Below are 17,500 nucleotides of genomic sequence, written 5' to 3' on the forward strand. Positions count from 1 at the left end.
CAGCGGGCAGCGGGCAGCGGGCAGCGGGCAGCGGGCAGCGGCAGCGGGCAGCGGCAGCGGGCAGCGGCAGCGGGCAGCGGCAGCGGGCAGCGGCAGCGGGCAGCGGCAGCGGGCAGCGGCAGCGGGCAGCGGCAGCGACCCGACTCGCTATGATGATGCGTCCCGCCGAATGCCGAATGCGCGGGATGTCAAAATCAACGAAAAAAAAAATACTGGTGGATTGGAACTCGGAAAAAAGCAAGGCGAGGGGTGGGGGGGGGGAAGGAAGTGGACGTGAAAAAGTCGTGAAACGCGAACCGCGTGCGAAAGCGACGATGCGCAAAAGGCTAAAAGCGCAAGCCGCCAACGCCGCCTGCTGCTGCTGCTGCGGCTGCTGGCTGGAGTCCGCGATGCAGTAGTGCAACTGCGATCGCGGGACCGCGGCTGAATCTGTCAACGCGACAGGAGGGTGGCGACGACCGCAAGGACCGCCTGCAAGGACCGCCGGCGAGGGTGATGGAAGGAACGGATGGAACTCGCGAACTGCATTCAACCTTCACGATCATTTGTCAAATTGTCAATTTGATAGGATAATTTACGATCGAAGCCCCCCCCCCTCGGGCCGCGTCGTGTCGTGTCGTGCTGTCCGCGGGCTTGCGCGTGCGCGCTTGTGTGTGTGTGTGTGCCAACCGTTCCTTCGACCAGGGGGCGCGCTGTGGCGGTGGTTTGTGGATTTTCTTTTTTCGAATTTAAGCAAAGTAGAGAGAGGAAAAAAAAACCAACAAATGAATGGCCGTGGGACCGCGGCTGCGGCTTTTGCCCTTAAACAAACTCCAACGCGGGACCCGTGGTCTAGCCGCGGCCAATAATTACCTTTAGGCTGCCGCGTGCTTAGCGGAAGCCCGTTCGATCGCTCGCTGGCCATCGCTGTAGCTGGCCAGTTCTCGGTCTAGAGCCCATCGCCCAAGCGCATCCATTCAAGAGGAGGACACGTCACTCGCCGGTTTGCAAGCTGACAGGACTCCCAGTCCCAGTCCCCCAGTCCTCCAGTCCCCAAGTCCCACCGTGCCGTGTTTGCCGCGTTGCAGAAATCATTAATCGGCATTCCTTTTAGAGCACAAAGCCCCATTGCGGCAGCAGGCGGATTGCTGCTGCAGGCGTCAACAGCGGACACATCACGAACGGCGAACGCCATTCTGTGTAATGGATTGTGTTCAGCTGCGTGCGAAGACAAGAAACGTCCCGAGAAGAGAAGCTTCTGCGACGCATCTTCGCGGCTTCCTCACAGTAAGATGTAGCAAATTATAAATTTTAATATGGAAAAACGATTTACCTACCTACATATATCCTACCCTGCTAGCGTATTAGGAGTCATTGAACGGTGCTTATAAATAATCATGAACCCACTCCAAACATCCTAAATCATATTAAGATCCAAATGAACTAAATACCAACGGGCCGGGGTTACCGGTCTGTTCGGGCACCACCGGGCGGCGTCACACTAAATCATCTAAACCGATTATTCCCACTAATTTTCACTATCTAAATGCCGCACGTTTCCTTCTCTGTGTTTTTTTACAGACCGAGCTCCCTGCCCCTTTAGTGACGCCATGAAGTTCCAGCTCGATCGGTAAGCCACACCTTGACCACGTGTGTATACCCGTCCATTCTAAGCTTCTAGGTCTTTTTACATAACGGAGCACACACACACATACTCTGAAATGAGATTTGAATGATTTATCCCTGCTTAGCTTATTTGTGCGCGGCGGGGTGACCCCGGTCACCGCTCAGGATTGCCAAAACATCATTTTAATCACGCTTTATTGACTCCCGGAGGCCCAGCGAACGATCGAAACAGATCGAACCGACAATTTAAGAGTTTGCGAGGTTAAACCCCTGCATCCGGGAAGAGCGCACCGGCCGCGCTGACGTAGCCCCCCGGGTCCGTGCCCTCAAAGAGTGTATGACCTCGGTGGGGAGGGTACGCGGATGTACCGCGGTCTGTCTGGTTAATTGCTGCGTTCACGTTCACGTAAACAATCTACGTCTGATAAGTATTGTTGAAAACGGTGCATTTTGGAGGGCAATTTGGTGGTCGCCCAAGCAAAGACCCGTTACGGGGTCTCGAGCGCAGATCGAGCATCGACCGGAGAATGGATTGGACTGCTTGAGAGCTGACACACATACACACACACATTTACCTAATAGAGTTTTAATCCGATTTAATGGCCTCCATGGAAGATATCGATGATTAGGGAATTAATAATTTCCAGCCATTCGTCTCCATTTCGGCCTTCTTAAAACCCCCCGGCGCACCGGAATGAATTATGGGCGTTTATCTAAACGGCGACGATTCCAGAAGGAAACGCCATTACGCTCGGCGGAATGGGGGCCAATGCTTCCGTCGTGAGATGCTTCTAATTGATGCTTCTGCTGGGCGGCAGACTGGAGAATATGGGAAAGCCACTTTAAGACGACAAACATGGCGGAATCCCGGCCATGATCGAGTCAGACAAACACAAAGATGGCTGTCTGTGGCTTTCGGGGGGTGGCGCATTGATCCTCGTCTGGCAGGTGGCAGAAATTATGCATCATCGTGGCCACCACCACCAGAAAAAAACTATAATTACGCTTGGCCACCGCTTCACCGAAGAAAAAAACCTAAGAAAATCGATTACACCACACACACACACGACACGTTGAGTGTGTGCACACACGATTGGTGGTAAAAAGCGCACGGAATAGACGTTGTGCCGTCTTGGCTTGGAAACAATCGAATCACTCGATAAACTGTGCGCGATGATAATTGCAATCACCCAATTGCCCCAATGGTGTCCAATTCGTTGGACCGTTCTTCCGCCATGGATCAGCAGCACCAGCGCAACTAATGCCACCGCTCCTCCGTTTGTACCGATTGTGTGTGTGTGTTCGCTCGCTCGGTTGCGCCTTTCGCCACAACAATGCCAATGTTTTGTATCTAATGTCTTTTCGCCCGGCACGAAACATGATGAGTAATTTAATCAAATTGCCAGCAGCAGCAACCAGCAGCCAGCGGCCAGCAATGTGCGCAATGGCAGGGGAGAAGTTCAGTGAGGCCAGATTGGCCATTTTGTGGCGTGGTGTTGCTTTTTTTTCTCGCTCTATGCTAGTTTGCCAGTGAAATTACAATCGATTAGGAATTAGTTTTGTGCTCATCAACTTTTCATTTCCACATTCCCTCTGCCCTGTCGCGGCATTCGTGACTGACGTTAACTGTCAAATTGAAACATAATTGCTCCGGTCTTGGCCCACAGACTGATCGCAGAGTAATCGTAGTTTTGGCGGTGATGCCTACTTCAAATGTTTCTTTCTTCAACTCTGAAGCTTCAATCTTGCGGTCTGAGGTTTACCAAATGCATCAGACCCACCAGTTAAGTGTCCGTTTGGAAGACCTTGTCCAAAAAGACAAAGCAAGATGGCTCGGGGGCTCGTATTCGAACCTTCACATTCCATTCATCGGCTTCGAAGGCAAATACCATTTCTGTTGAGTACGATTGCCACGCCAAGAAATGGAATTATGCCAGACCCCAACCCGCGTGTTACACTTTCGTTATTCTCTTTTCTCCATTCCACGACCTCAGATGACTCGCACTCGCATCTGATGGGTTTGTCTTGGCGGTTGAGGTGCATACACAATTTCCATTTCCAAAGTTTTCCACCGCGCTAACCTCCCTGCTGTCGAATGAACCAATTCACCAGTCAGTGAAAGCGAATAACATTTCCACTCAGGCGCCCCGGTACTGCTCACTGACACATAAAAGCCTTCGCCTTAGGTAGTCATTGCCGAAAACCATCGCACTACATCTCGACACCGGCCGTACGTAAATCTCTGCTAGAGATGGCGAAAGACCCTTGAAATCGGAAAGTTTCTCACGATTATGACTTATTTTCTGGTTTTCCTTTCAACGAACCGTGGGCCTGCTGAGCCTGGAGTCACTCAGACCGACCGTAAAAACCATATTTCAATTCCTGCTGGAAGATAAGGACTCCCTCCACCCGAGCCAGCTGACGACAATGGCGGTCTGAAATGCACATAAAACCAACGCGAGCGCAACCAGCACGCCCACCAGAGTGTCGTAATCGCCTGGCTGGCTGGCTGGCGGGCTGGCTGGCCCGGAAAGTGCGTTTTGTTGCGTCAAGAAGTGTCAATGAGTGGAGTCTGGACACTGGAGTCATGGGCTCAGCGCTCTTTGTTTACCTTGTGAGCGATGGAGTTTGATTTCATTTAAATCAATTTCATGCGGCGTAATCGCATTTTTCACTTTTGCCAGCTGGCTTGCTCCGGGAACTTCACTCGGGAAATGAATTTTATTAATCAAAACCCCATGATACCAGCCACCAGGTTTGCAGTCAACACGGCGGTCTCCGGTGGTTGTTGTAGCATTTAAAAATGGCACCCAAGACTTCGCTCCTTTTTCGGGGTCTTTTCCACTAAGTCCAAAAGACAATGAGGGCAGCCGAGGTCGTGGCGGCGGCTGTTATCTTGAAATAAAGTAATTTTTTGCTCAGCGCTGGACCCTCCCTTCCCACCTCCCTTATAAAGTGTGTGTGTTTGTGTGTGTGTGGGTGGATGTCATGGGATTGGGACTTTCACAAAAGGTTTCTCCATTTTTGCACCCTCTTTGTGCACCATGCACATGCACACCTTGGGCCCCTGGGAGGGCCATCTCTTCCCGGTTCGTGAGACTTTCGTTCGCGATAAAATGCGCAAAAAAAAAACGATCGAACGGCAGCGGCGCGGATAGGAACCGGGGGTCCATCTAAGAAGGAAATAATTTCCCAAACTGCGCCATTGGCGCAGATCGTTCACTGGTACAGAGCGTTGCAGCGTAGCAAAGCAGGAAGTGTAGTGCTGGGATGGAGGTGAGTCCATACTGCAGGAAACTATGGGGTGAAAACTATCGCGAATAGTCGAGCTCTACACTACTTTTGTGCTCGGTCGCTGTCTGTGCGCCCACGATATCGGACCATCTGCCAGAATAGGGAAGGAGTCTCCGGATTCGGACGCTATCGGACGAGCAAGCAACAGCAACAGCACCACGGCATGGATTCTGCAAGCTGAACGCCACGCCACGCCACACCATGAACGAGGTCCGGCGATACGGCACCGGAGAGGAAAAACTATTAAGTGTAATTATCGTCGAATAAAAATCGCTTAGAAAATGGTTGCTCCAACAACAGCGCGTCCGTTGCTGCCATAACCCTTATTGGTGGCGAGTGTTGCCAGCCAGTGCTGTGAGGGGGTGAGTTTTTGGGCTGGCCGATGGTGAAACATAAAAATGATCAGAATCAAAATGGCTCCGCATCACGAACTGCGCGTGTCGTGTGCGCTGGCAGTCCTCCCACCCCGTGGCAGCATGCTGCAACGAATAGCCTAATGTTGATAATTCGGACACCATCGACCGTTGAGCGCGGGAGGACTGTATCTCTATTCCTTCGCTCACGCAATCCCGTACCCGTAACGGTGATGCAGCAAACGATGGCTTTGAGTATGGTTGGCGTGGAATTGTTTAGAAATCGCTGCGATTGCAACAACATTGTGCAGAAGTAGGTTCAAAGTAATGTTTCAATAGCACGCTTTAACTTCACAAGACAAGATTCCATTGCTGTTAATCCATCTGGGTACAACTTAAATTCAGGGCAATATTGTCTTCCATTACTTTAGCAGCAAGAACCTTTCATAACAAATCTTAAATCGATGCCCAATGCTTTTGTTTATGGATCACAGCGCATTCAAATCTCAGCAGGCCGCAAGTACCCCCGGAGCCGGTGGACAATCAAAGTAGGGTGCTGCAAGCGCAAACAAATATTTGCATAAATCGAAGGATAAAAGGCAACGGATTATGCTTTAAAGGTGTTTCTCACTAAAACATGTCACAGCTTTCTCTCGTTGCGTTTCTTATCCCCTTTAAGAACACGTTCACTCTCTCTTTCGCTCGTTCTCTCTCTCTCTCTCTCTCTCTCTCTCTCTCTCTCTCTCTCGCTATGTTTCTTAAAGATAATTCTTTAATCAAAACCACACGACGAACGTACAATGTGACATCATGTGCCGGGGAACCTTTCCATATACCACCGACTGTGAAAGCCTTCATTTCATGTGCACCCTGGCGGGTTTCAGGAATCACGAGATTAATACACGGCTTAATCCTCCACAAAGCATCTCTCCGTTAAACTTTAGCTTTTGAATGAAATGTTTCGCAAAAAGAAAGGATTAGTGCCGGATTTTGCCATTCACTTCTCGGTGTGCGAGTGCGTGCGTGTGTGTATGTGTGCGCCACAAAAAACCCATCTTGCACATCCTGTCGCGCCTTACGTCGACGAACAGGGAACATTATCCACATTATTTACCGCTCTTCGTACCATTCCCCCTGAACTTGAGTCCCGACCAATCCGAAAGGGAGGGAGAGAGAGAGAGAGACCCAAGCACAGCGTTACCTGGGCGCACCTGTAAGGATTGACGCCACCATCTTTTGTGGTATCCACCATGGTATCCCCACGGTAGTCAACTCAAGGTGAACTTCTTCGTGTTGGTACACACATCAGCACCAGCAACAACAACAACAACAACAACAGCAATAATAAGAATAACAGCAGATGGCTAATGTGACAAAGGTGGAGGTTCGCCCCGGTGGAGGAAAACGGAAACAGCATCAATGGGATCAACAGGTTGCAAGAAGCGGCCACCTGGTTGGAGCAATCGTTCCGCAGTATCCTTCCTCGAAATCGCTGGAAGCTGGGGAAACCAGGGGAAGCGAAAATGTTGTAAATATCCGGCACTGCAGCCCCCTCACTACCGCCGGTACGGCGACAGCTTACGGCTTTCGGCTTTCTGCTGTTGCACCAACCGACGACCGAGGCCTGGGCCAAGCATTTTTACCGTCTTGTCGCAAACATGCTTTGCATTTTTCACCATTTTTAATCCTCTTATGTAATGCCATTTATGCCGCTCCAGCATGCTCCTTCCTGTAGTCCCTCGGTCCTCGGTCGTCGACGGAGTCCTTGTGATGCCCGTGAGCCGTGAGACATCAACGTTCACCAGGAATTGAGACAAAATTGAAAGATAAACGAAAAATTACGCCACAGAAATGTTGTTCGAAATGACTCGCGAATAATTGCGAATTTGTTGGCAAGAAAAAGATGTCTGGCCAGCCAATCACAGAAGTCCGGGTGGACATGGCGGCATACCGGACGAGAGAATGGCAATCTTGTTGTTTAAAGGATTTCTCGGCCCGACTATCTGCGCCACGGAATTTGTGGAAGATGTTTAGGAAGCCAGAACGAGTATCAATCTCCAATTGTACCGATTGTCGATCCGAGAGCATCTTGGAGTGCATCACGCTAGGTAATTAAAGGTCCCGCGACATGATGATTGTCGGTAATTAGGTCCCGGCGGTCCCGGGGTTCCCATTTTTGATCGATTCTCGTGAATTCATTAGCGCGCATCTTAAGAGAAAAACCCATTTCCACACGTACACAACAATAAGGTGAGTGTAGCGAGGCGTGGTTTCGTTGGTTCCCCGTATTTCACTTCACTTCCAGAAGGCGAAACCGCCGGGTACGAGAAGGAACAACTTAATTAGTTCTCGAAAGAAACATTTTTGGCCACCCCAAAGGACACACAGCCAGCCGCGCGCGCGCGCGCGATTGGTGGAAACCACAATGACCAATCGTAATGAGGCGAGTCCCGCCAGGATGCCAAGGTTCTGGGAGGGCTCTTCTTTGGCCAGGGGTAATGTGGAGCAATTATTTCTCAATTGTGACCGGTCCGGCGGCGGTCGACCGAGTCGTGAATTCGTACCATTAAGCGCCCATCAGGACGCCCTCGAGGTCGTACTTGGGCCACCTTCACTGCGCTCATTGGCGATCAAGTCCAAGTGCAAGTTCAAGTCCAAGACCGATCCTTCTAATTGGCGTGTATGTCATAATCACTTGGATGGAAGTTACCTCAAAATGGTTGCCGCTGCCATGCGCGAACTTGTGTGCGTGCGGTTCCCCCTTTTTGACAGTTCGTTTCACTCCTCCTCCATTTTCCGCAGCTGCAATTCCGATTTGATTCGAGGAGGCCGTGATGGCATCCAGGGCAACACGGAGTAAAGCAGCGTTCGTCCACTTTCCCAACAAAACCGCGCACCGTTTAGCGCAGATCAAAGGTGGCGCATGTTCTGCATGATTCGAATGACGCGGTGACCGTCGTGGACTTCCCGGAATCAGCGAATCAATCACTGCGTCTGCGACTGACCGGCGGCGATGGTGGCGGCGCGGGCCCGGAAGCCGCTTATAAGACATTTGATAGGGCCCGCCTTTCCCTCGCCTTTCGATCCCATTCCAACGGAATGGCGGCTACGGTGAACTGCGACGCGCCTGGAATCGCCCTGGAGTCGTCGTCGTCGGTTACAAATCGGTTTCGATAGTTGCAACACGAATGGAAATCGGGAATTAACGAGCATTAACATATTTCGGATGCTTTCATATATGCTGCTGCGTATTTATGAAATACCGGGACCGCAGTGGTGGCGGACGGATCCAGAATAAGAAGACGGCACAACACAACAATATCCCCCCCTTCCCGAGGACTCCCCAGTGATTCGAAGTTGCTCCCGAACTGGCGGTCCCGGGAAAGCAACGGAACGAAGAAAAAAAAACAAATTGCCGCCCCGTCTGTGAGCCTAAACCTGGTTTGGAGAAACAGGGAGTAGTCGGTCCAGAGAGTGGTATGTGTGTGTGTGTGTGTGTGTGTGAGTGTATGTGTCCCAAAGTTGGTGCTCTCATTCCATCAAGAAATACATCAACGACGACGACGACGATGGCGATGGCGACCGTATGGCCGGGGAGATCGGTGCGACGCAGAACAATCACTAAATTCCCGGCCACGGTCCTCCTTCATCACACACACACACACCGGTATGGGGCGACGGAGCTGGGGCAAATGAAACAGATGGACGGTTGTCAATCTGTCAGCTTATGTTACCGATTTGTTGGGAGCTGCTCTCCGACTCCAGCAGCAGAGCATCGGGACACCGGGACACCACCAGGCTTCCACGAATCTCGCTTCTTGCTCCTCTCTCTCCCTTCCCCTCTGCCCAACTGTCAGTGACCGTGCGGTCAACGATGATCGATCCATCGGCACGACAACGCCGCCGATTGCCGTTGTTTTCCATACGGGAGCTTAGCGTAATTTGTACATTTCCGCACGGTACCTCCGCTGTGTCCGCTACTCGAGTGGATTTCGACAGTTTTGTACCGTTTTGGGACCCGGTTTCCTGTCCACCGATCCCTCGCGTTGGTTGGTTGGTTGTGCGTGGAATGTGACCGTCCAGCGAGTCCAGGGAGGGCGAGTACCGCGGCTACCGGATGGCGGTGATAGTGTGACGGATGACAATCGCGAACAAAACGGAGGGGCAGAGGGGGGCGAGAGGCCTTTAGTTTGGCTTTTCAGCAGCTCCTGCGTGCCACCAAGTTCCGCCTATCTGGTCGATAAGAATCAATCTTGATATCTGTATCTCGCGGTGGTCCGTTTGCACCGGACTTTCGGGGGAATGTAGTTATCATTTTTCATGATTCCGTCGATACGATACCGGAGGATTCCTTTGATAGACTATAGAGGCCCGTCAGTGGTTTCATTTGTCACTTTCCATGCAAAACTGACCGTCGGGCCGGTCCTGGAGGGTTGAAGAGAAAACACTCCAAAATAATCCATATCCACTCCCCTTTCCTCCAGCCTTCTCGGGGTACATACCAGCACGGTATGGCCGAGACAGTCGGCGATTGGTTGCGATGGTTTGCCCGGAACGAGTACGCGGACAGCGGAATCCGGTGTATCAACCTGTTTTGGTTTTGGTTACCCTTTTCGAATAGGGGATTCGAGGAAACGACATGTCGACTCCGTGTGTCCGTGGAACGCAGATTCTTTCTGCCATTGGGGGGGGCGACCTGCGACAATGGGGCGAGGATGCCCCCTGGTTGCGGCCGACCGCGAAGCTACACACTGATTGAGTTTGTCATCTTGACTCATATCTCATATCGGAGATTTTGATTGCCAATCTGTGATTGTTCTGTCTGCTCTGTCCGCATTTCCTGTCCAGGGGCCAGGCCAGGCCAGACCAGGCATAAGAACCGGTTGCTGCCGACCGTACCTTTGCCGTCATTCGTTTTTCGATTCTTCGCGTCGTCTCTTTGCTCGCGATTCGCGCGCGTACCCAGGACATACTACTGTTGCTGCTGTTGCTGCTGTTGCTGTTGCTGCTATTGCTACTCCTGTGACCTGATTGCCAGCAGCCAAAGGCAGGACAGAGAACACAAATATTAGTGCTTGGTACTGGTAATCAAATCATTCAGCAACGCAACGAAGTCCACGAGTAGCCGAGATACGGTGGTGGACCTTCCGGTCATAATCTGTTTAATCAATTGCTTAATATTCGAATGAATCAGACCGTAATCGACGAGAAACATGTGTCAAAGCGGGTTGAAACTCGATGCCGTGATGGTTCGCGCTGACAATGCACAAGTGCTTGTAAGTTCTCGACGGAACGATGTAAAGGTTTACACTTTGATAATCTCTCTTCTTCTAGATCTGGGCTTGCGGAACCATATAGGTCTGTATGTTCCTCTCTATCCTCCTACTGCCCCCTGACATACGTACATTGGAGCGACGGGAGTGCGCCGGGGGGGATTTGCATACGACTGGGCATATATGCGCAACATGATTGATCGATCTGCATGCTGCGAAGGAAGATAAACAGAAACTGTGGGTCGGCAGCGTGTACTTTTCCAATTTCTCCATGATTATTATCTATTCCCTAATATAATTCATTAGATGGTTCCGCGGACATGAAGATTACGATAGGGGAAACTACACTGAGTGAATTGGGCCCCCGAGGCCATCCAGCCCACCGCCGTCGTCGTCATGGTTGTTTGGTTTCGCATTCGCCTGCCTACCCTCATCCACGTCTGCATGGGATCCTCCCCATTGGTATTCACATCCTGGGTCATCTATGCAGTACCACGCACGCAGGGCCCGAGGGATCTGTCCGCCTCTTTCCGGGGACCGAAACCGTGAAAAATCCCCTCGTTCATCCATTTTCCATGGAAAACCCGAAGCACGAAATGGATTGCGCCGAAAGGAAAATTCGTCCGCCATCGCCATTGCCATCGACGTCGGAGAGACGACCAAGACGACGGCGACGACGACGACGACGACCACATTCCATCACAATGCAATGAAGGGTGGGACGCGCGGTGCCACAGAGGCCACCACAGAGACTGCGGGACCGCTTGTCTGCTCAAAAAAGGGACAGCTCTCACATATACATCTCGTGTACGAGTGTGTGTCGTGTGGTCCGCGACCGCGACCTGTACTTGTACCCTCCGGGCTGGAATGTGTTGGGTAGCGGTGCAGCACCAACAACGGCCGCAGCCTGTGTGTTGCATGCCCATGCACTGCATTGTGCATGTATGTGCAGCAATACACATTAGTGGCCAGCAGCAGCAGCAGCACCATCTCTCGTGTGGGTTTTTATTAATGAATTTTTGATATCCATGATGGTGGAGAGCCCATGGTTCGGCCCTAAATGAGGCCATGATCTTTTTTTTGCTTTGACGTCTTCAGTGTGTTACACATTTGTCTGGAGGAGTAGAATAACCTTGGTCACCGGGACCGGGACTGACAGTGCAGTCTGGTATGGCTAGATGTTATCCTTTCTTACTGAAATCGTACTCGATGTCCAACTCTTGCGAATTGTAGTTGAGAAATCAGTTCTATAAGTACTCCTCCGATCCTGCAGCTTGTTGAATATGGATCTGGCAACACTGTATCGATGTCCTCAGGAGACCAAAATGTTGTTTGATCTTTCCAATACAAGAATGTTGCTCATAAAACATAAACAAGCATCATCTGAACGAGGATAAACGTTCGTCTTTCACAAACATATAGTACAAACGAGCAGTGTAACCGTCTGGTCGTCTGGCCACTAGCAAGCAGCAGGTGATTGCTTTCGAAAAAACATATCAGGAGCAAACCGCTCAGCTACAGAGCATAGCTCCAAGCACACTCACGACTGTTAATGCTGTATGGGCCAGGCACAAGGGTGCGGCGGAATGGGGTGCACCGAAGCCGGGATGATGCCTAAATGGTGGCTGGCCGCGCGCCGCGGTCTAGGTCTTCAGCACCGCATTCCTGACCGTCGCACTAAAACCGTCGTCCTCGACCGCGGGACAGCGCGCGAGACCGCGAATGTATGACTTTTTATGCGTGCCTTTGTCAACCGCCAGCGGGTTCGCGGTGCAGCGTGTATCGCTGCTCGAGTGGTTTACGTGCATTCCGACCGCTTCCACAGTGCTGGCGTGTGTGGATTCATGGGGCCATCCGGGCCCTGCTGCTGCCACAACCTCATCGCAGAAGCGAAACAATAATTTCATATCAATTATCAGTCGGGAGAAGAGGAAGTCACGGAGGGGAGGGGGGAGGGGGGGGAAGGAGGAGACGGGTCGGTCTACCAACCCTGAAGCCCTGAAGCGCTGGATGCGATCGCGAACCTGGCTCGGGCTGAAGCTAGGGCTAATTAGTAGTGAAGACCCGCACTCCGCGCGCACGCCTAGCCTCAACTCCGGCGAGTCGGAGAACGAAGAACTCGGAAAAAGGGGCGGGAACTACTAGCGAAGGAAACGTGTGACGAGATGTCTCTGGGAACTCTGCTGCTGCAGCATTCCAAAGCCCCATTCAATTCCTCCACGGACTCTGATCTGGCCTCGCTGGCTTCTCCCCCCTTGGCCTGCCTTGACACCGGATGTCCATTTTGGGCGTAGCTAGCATCCGAGAACGTGCAGCCAGTGAGCGGAAGGAGAGGCAGGAGGAGCAGGAGAGAGCGGGCACAATTGCGAATCATGCGAACCCTTCCGGGCGCAGAATGGGGCGCAACTACATATCCGTTGCATGTATGCAGCTCTCATATTTGGATTCCGATAATGGTGAATGCGGGGCATTAAGTGAATTTAGGATTCTAGTCCAGTACGCACGATCGTTTAACTCATTAGTTCTTACAATTGCTCTGCGCACCACAAGACGTGTGGATCTTATTATTGCAAACGACAATTACCGGATGAAACGCAAACTCCTTAGCGAACTGCTGTGGCCATTAGTTGGTTGAACTTTTGTAAGAATATTATGTAGATCAGAAATAGTTTTAGCGAAACATTCAGCATGAAAACTATGATCTCTTGTTATGCTACAACAGGTAAAGCCTGTTTCAGTTACCATCTTGCCGCACGGAATGGGAAATTTTTAAACAACGAAAAGACGTAAAAGGGAGCAAAATTTTTGGTATTTTTCCTTTAACATTTCCCATAATTTCAATTAGGGCTATTCAGTATAGAGTGAGTTGGAATAGGATATATGCAACTCTTCTAAGGCCTGCTTAATTTTGCCGAGGCTGATTTAACCTAAGAGTATTTTGAGTAACTTTTGCGTTTTTTCCTTTATCCAAATCGGGTTCGCATAGTGACTGTGCAGATCTTTGATATGTCTACAAGGGGCAGTCCTGAATCTAAAGAGACGTGACCAGTTTTTGGAGAAATGCTTTGCTATGGGAAATGCTAAAAGTGAAAAACTGTCTGCGAGATTCGATCATCATAAAGCGCTAATGCTAATAGACGAATGTACATCTAATCATTGCTTAGCGCGATCTCAAGAAGAGATTTGCTTTGCATAACAAGCAGAGAGTCGAGGATACATGCAGTTATGATTACATACATGCGCTGCAATAAACGATGGAGTAGTCTTTGACCAGCATACGCTCGCCGTCGTTGCGCATGGGCTTCGACATCTAACATGCCACGATGTGATGGCCTACTGACCGCCCGTCCCGGCGATTCCCACCAACATCGAAGACGACGACGACGACGACGACGACGACGACAACGACGACGTGAAATAGACGTGGAAGGAAGAGGAGCATCCATAAGTCACCCGCAGGACGGCGGCCCACAGTGCGGGTTTTCATTGTGCGCCCTTTCGCCCAACCTACCGACAGCCCGCACTCCGCCTCGATGTCATTCCGTGACATCGTGCGCCCCGAGGGCCACTTGCCGCCACATGGCCAATCATTTCCCATCGGTCGGCCTTTCACCGACTGGTATTTTGATCGAGATCAGAGCGCGGCGCAGCTCGGTGGACGATGATGAGAAGATGATGGAGCGCGGCGCGGCCATGACGAGTGCTTCCCGCCATACCACGGCACGCCAGGCCCCAAACTTAAAACAAAAAAAAAGGCCCAAACTCCCCAATCGGGCGCTCGCTCGCGCGTCTTAATCTTCGACCGGCATCTTTGTGGTCTTCGGTATGTTTGTCCTCCGTCCTTTCTCTCTTCTCTACCTAACGAAAAAAAAGGAAGGAGAAGAGGGGGGACAGGGGACGAAAGCCACGAACCCGCTTCTAACCAACCGAAATGCATCAAAAACCAACCGCAAGAGAACGCACGGACGGATGACGATCGCGGTCGTCGTCGCCAGGGAAAATCGATCGCACGAAAATATGCTTCACTCGTGCCCTCGATTTTAGAAGTCAGGTTGTGTCGAAGCCGCGCGCTCTCTCTATCTCTCTCTCTCGCTCTCTCATCATGTGGCATCTTGTTCTATCGTCAAGAATCGCTTAAGACCCACGGACCAATTGTACTCGTATGCTGGCAATGTTGACGTGAGGATGGCGAACCGTCCGCCAGTGCGATTCCGGGAACGAATTCCTTCCCGCTCCCTTCCCAGCATCCGGTGCAAAACATCCGGTACGAAGGAAGCGACCAAACAGTCAACCCACGACCCACGACGACGATTCTTGGCGGCTCCAGCAATAAAGCTTTCACAAATTTGTCAAAACAATTTCAAACAACGCTGTGTGGTGTTGGTGGTTGCGGTGGCGGTGGCGGCACGCTGATGAGAGGCGCACCACCATCGGCCTCGGCGATCGGCTAAGCAAGCATCGCACCGAATGTCCGAAAAGACACACCGGCGAACGACGGTCTCTCACATACCATTCCGGCAGGCAGGCAGGCAGGCAGGCAGGCAGGCTGGCAGGCAGGAAGAGGCCGGACAAACAAAAGGAAATTCGTGATCGCCTTCGTCGCGCGTCGGTGTCGCGCTGACACAGCCGCACAAGGATCCCCATGAGGTCGAGAAGGAGGGACCAGGCGCAACAGCAAACATAGAATAGGGTCATAAAAATGCTGCAGCATCGCGCGCACTTCCCGTGACGCTCGCTCGCTCGCTCGCTCGTGACGTGGTCAAAGATCGTGTACACACCGATGATGATCGACGGCGATGGTGGAACGGAGACGCGGAATCCAAAGAAACAAACAGGATAACAACGTACGGATGATTATGGTTTTATGGAGAGGCGTCCCTCGTCGGCGTCTGTCTTGTTCGGTCCACGGCCGGTCGGCCGGCCAACCAGCCAGCCAGCGAGCCAGCCACACACTCGAAACGTGTCATTTTTGCATCGAAAATCAACATCACAGGTCAGGTCTCAAGCACATCGCTGCGTGCGCGCACTAACAAGAGCAGAGCACCATTGTTCATTTCCATGGGAATTTGCGTAAAACATGCCTAGAGCAAGAGGAGCAACACCGTGAACAATGAGCAGCAGCAGCAGCAGCAGTCGCACTAGCGGTCCAATCGGTGTTCGAAATGATGAGCTGACGAGCAGTGATCGCAGGGCAGACGAACGAATCGCATTTTCCTGCGTTCTCGCCTGCTTATGCACGCGATCACGCTAGAAACCATACGAAGCATTTACAACCATTCAACGGATGACATCTGATCCGAATCTGAACGAAATATCGCTCAAAACGCAGCATAAACAAGGCCAGCCCATAATGGCCTCTGAAAAGGGGTCGGAATGCATGGCATGGCATGGCAGCTGGGGAGGGGGGCGGGGCGGATTAGAGACGCCCTGGACGCAATCAGTGTGATGCGGGTTTTGCGTATGGGACAGGACCATCCCTTTCGCTTGACGAGCCTCCCGCAGGAACGGTTTTCACGGGGCCGTCGCAATATGCAAATACCGGAAGGGCGGTTGGCGGAAGGGTTCGGTCCACACCGGGCGCCCATTTAAGTGAAATAAATATTCAACACGGAAATGCACGATAAACCAATCACAAGCACACACGCACATACACACACAATCTGGCAAAAAAAATCTTGCGCAACGTGCGAGGTTGGGGTTCGTCGCTTGTGCTCAAGTCTTTTGTTGCAATAATTTGTTCGATGGTCGCGCGTTAAAGGTCCAATTAGGGAATGAATTCTGGTTGGATGAGGGAATATATAGATAGTTAATAGTCTCGCTCTGTAGCAAACTAAAGAGCAAATTAAAAACTTATTAAAACTATTTTCGGAAAGCTGCATTAAATATCAAACGACTTATACATTTAACCAGCCAGCCAGCCAATCGTTAGTAAAGAGTAAACGACGCCAATGGCCAAGAAGGTTCTACAGTGTAGAAGGTCCCAAAGTTCTAATAAAAAAACATGATGAGGGTAGGATAAATAGCTTACGCAACGGAAGATTCCGGCATCGCTCGCTATCGAGCGTCGTCGTCAATGTCGATACCGTCGCTCCATCTCGGTTTGGGTACACCACGCCTTCTCTATCCATCCGGAAGGCCTAAGATAAAGACGATAAGAATTAAAGGTAGATGGATAATGAAAGCACCATTGAAAAGGAAACTAATTATCCAACAAAACATGCTTTTTTATGTAAGTTGGACTTTTGAAAGTATTTTTAATAAATCCTTCAACTTCACCCAAAAGTAATGGATTCCTTTTTTTCCCAAAACCAATACTAACTTAATTCAACACACTAGTTGATTAAAATTCCGCTAACTTTCAAGCAATGTACTGCTAGCAATTTGAATACTGCAGGAAGAGGTAGCAATGGAATGAAAGCATCCATCCTGTCCTTTTGGTTGCATCCTGCCTACTTGACCGCTCTCGCGGAGGAAGAAGAGAAAAGCGGGACAGGAAATGTCACAAAAGGTGTCATAGCCGTTGTTTATTGTTTTCCAACTTCCCTTCCCGCGCTACCCACTCCACACCAATTTATCTTGACGAACTTGGTGTAAATGATTTGTCACAAGCGGACTGTCCGTGCGACCACCGGTTTACCGGTCACTCGAATGACTACCTGTGATCCGTGGATCCGTGGACAGGGCGAGGCGGGGTGAGGATTACGGAAAGTTCGCCACCGCCACTCCACCAAGCCAACGGGTCGCTTTTTGTTTTTGGCGAATCATAAAAAACGGTGATAAATTGACTGCATGCAAAGAACATGCTGCTGCTGCTGCTGCTGCACCACGGCAATATGGCGGCCGCGATCGTGATCGCGCGCCCGCTGAAGGATTTATGCATTTTTGGTTTTTATTCATTTTTCAATTCACTCCCTGGAAGGTCTCTCACCCCTCGTTCTGCTGCCGGTTGTTGCCGGTTGTTTGCCGAATGTTGCA

The 17,500-nt window shown here is 51.0% G+C and overlaps 1 protein-coding gene across 4 annotated transcripts in view; it reads left to right on the forward strand.

Annotated features, from left to right (window-relative positions):
• LOC125952715 (uncharacterized) overlaps positions 1 to 17,500 on the forward strand; it is a 63,484-nt gene that overhangs the window by 33,090 nt on the left and 12,894 nt on the right. For 3 of the 4 annotated variants that reach the window (XM_049682376.1, XM_049682375.1, XM_049682373.1), the window contains exon 3: positions 1,561 to 1,609. The exons of the other annotated variant lie outside the window; for it this stretch is intronic. The gene's annotated coding sequence lies outside the window, so the exon portion shown is untranslated. The remainder of the gene's footprint in view (positions 1 to 1,560; positions 1,610 to 17,500) is intronic. 4 annotated transcript variants of the gene reach the window in all.

This window comes from Anopheles darlingi, chromosome 2, assembly GCF_943734745.1.
Source record: "Anopheles darlingi chromosome 2, idAnoDarlMG_H_01, whole genome shotgun sequence".
In the NCBI taxonomy this organism is placed as follows: Eukaryota; Metazoa; Arthropoda; class Insecta; order Diptera; family Culicidae; genus Anopheles; species Anopheles darlingi.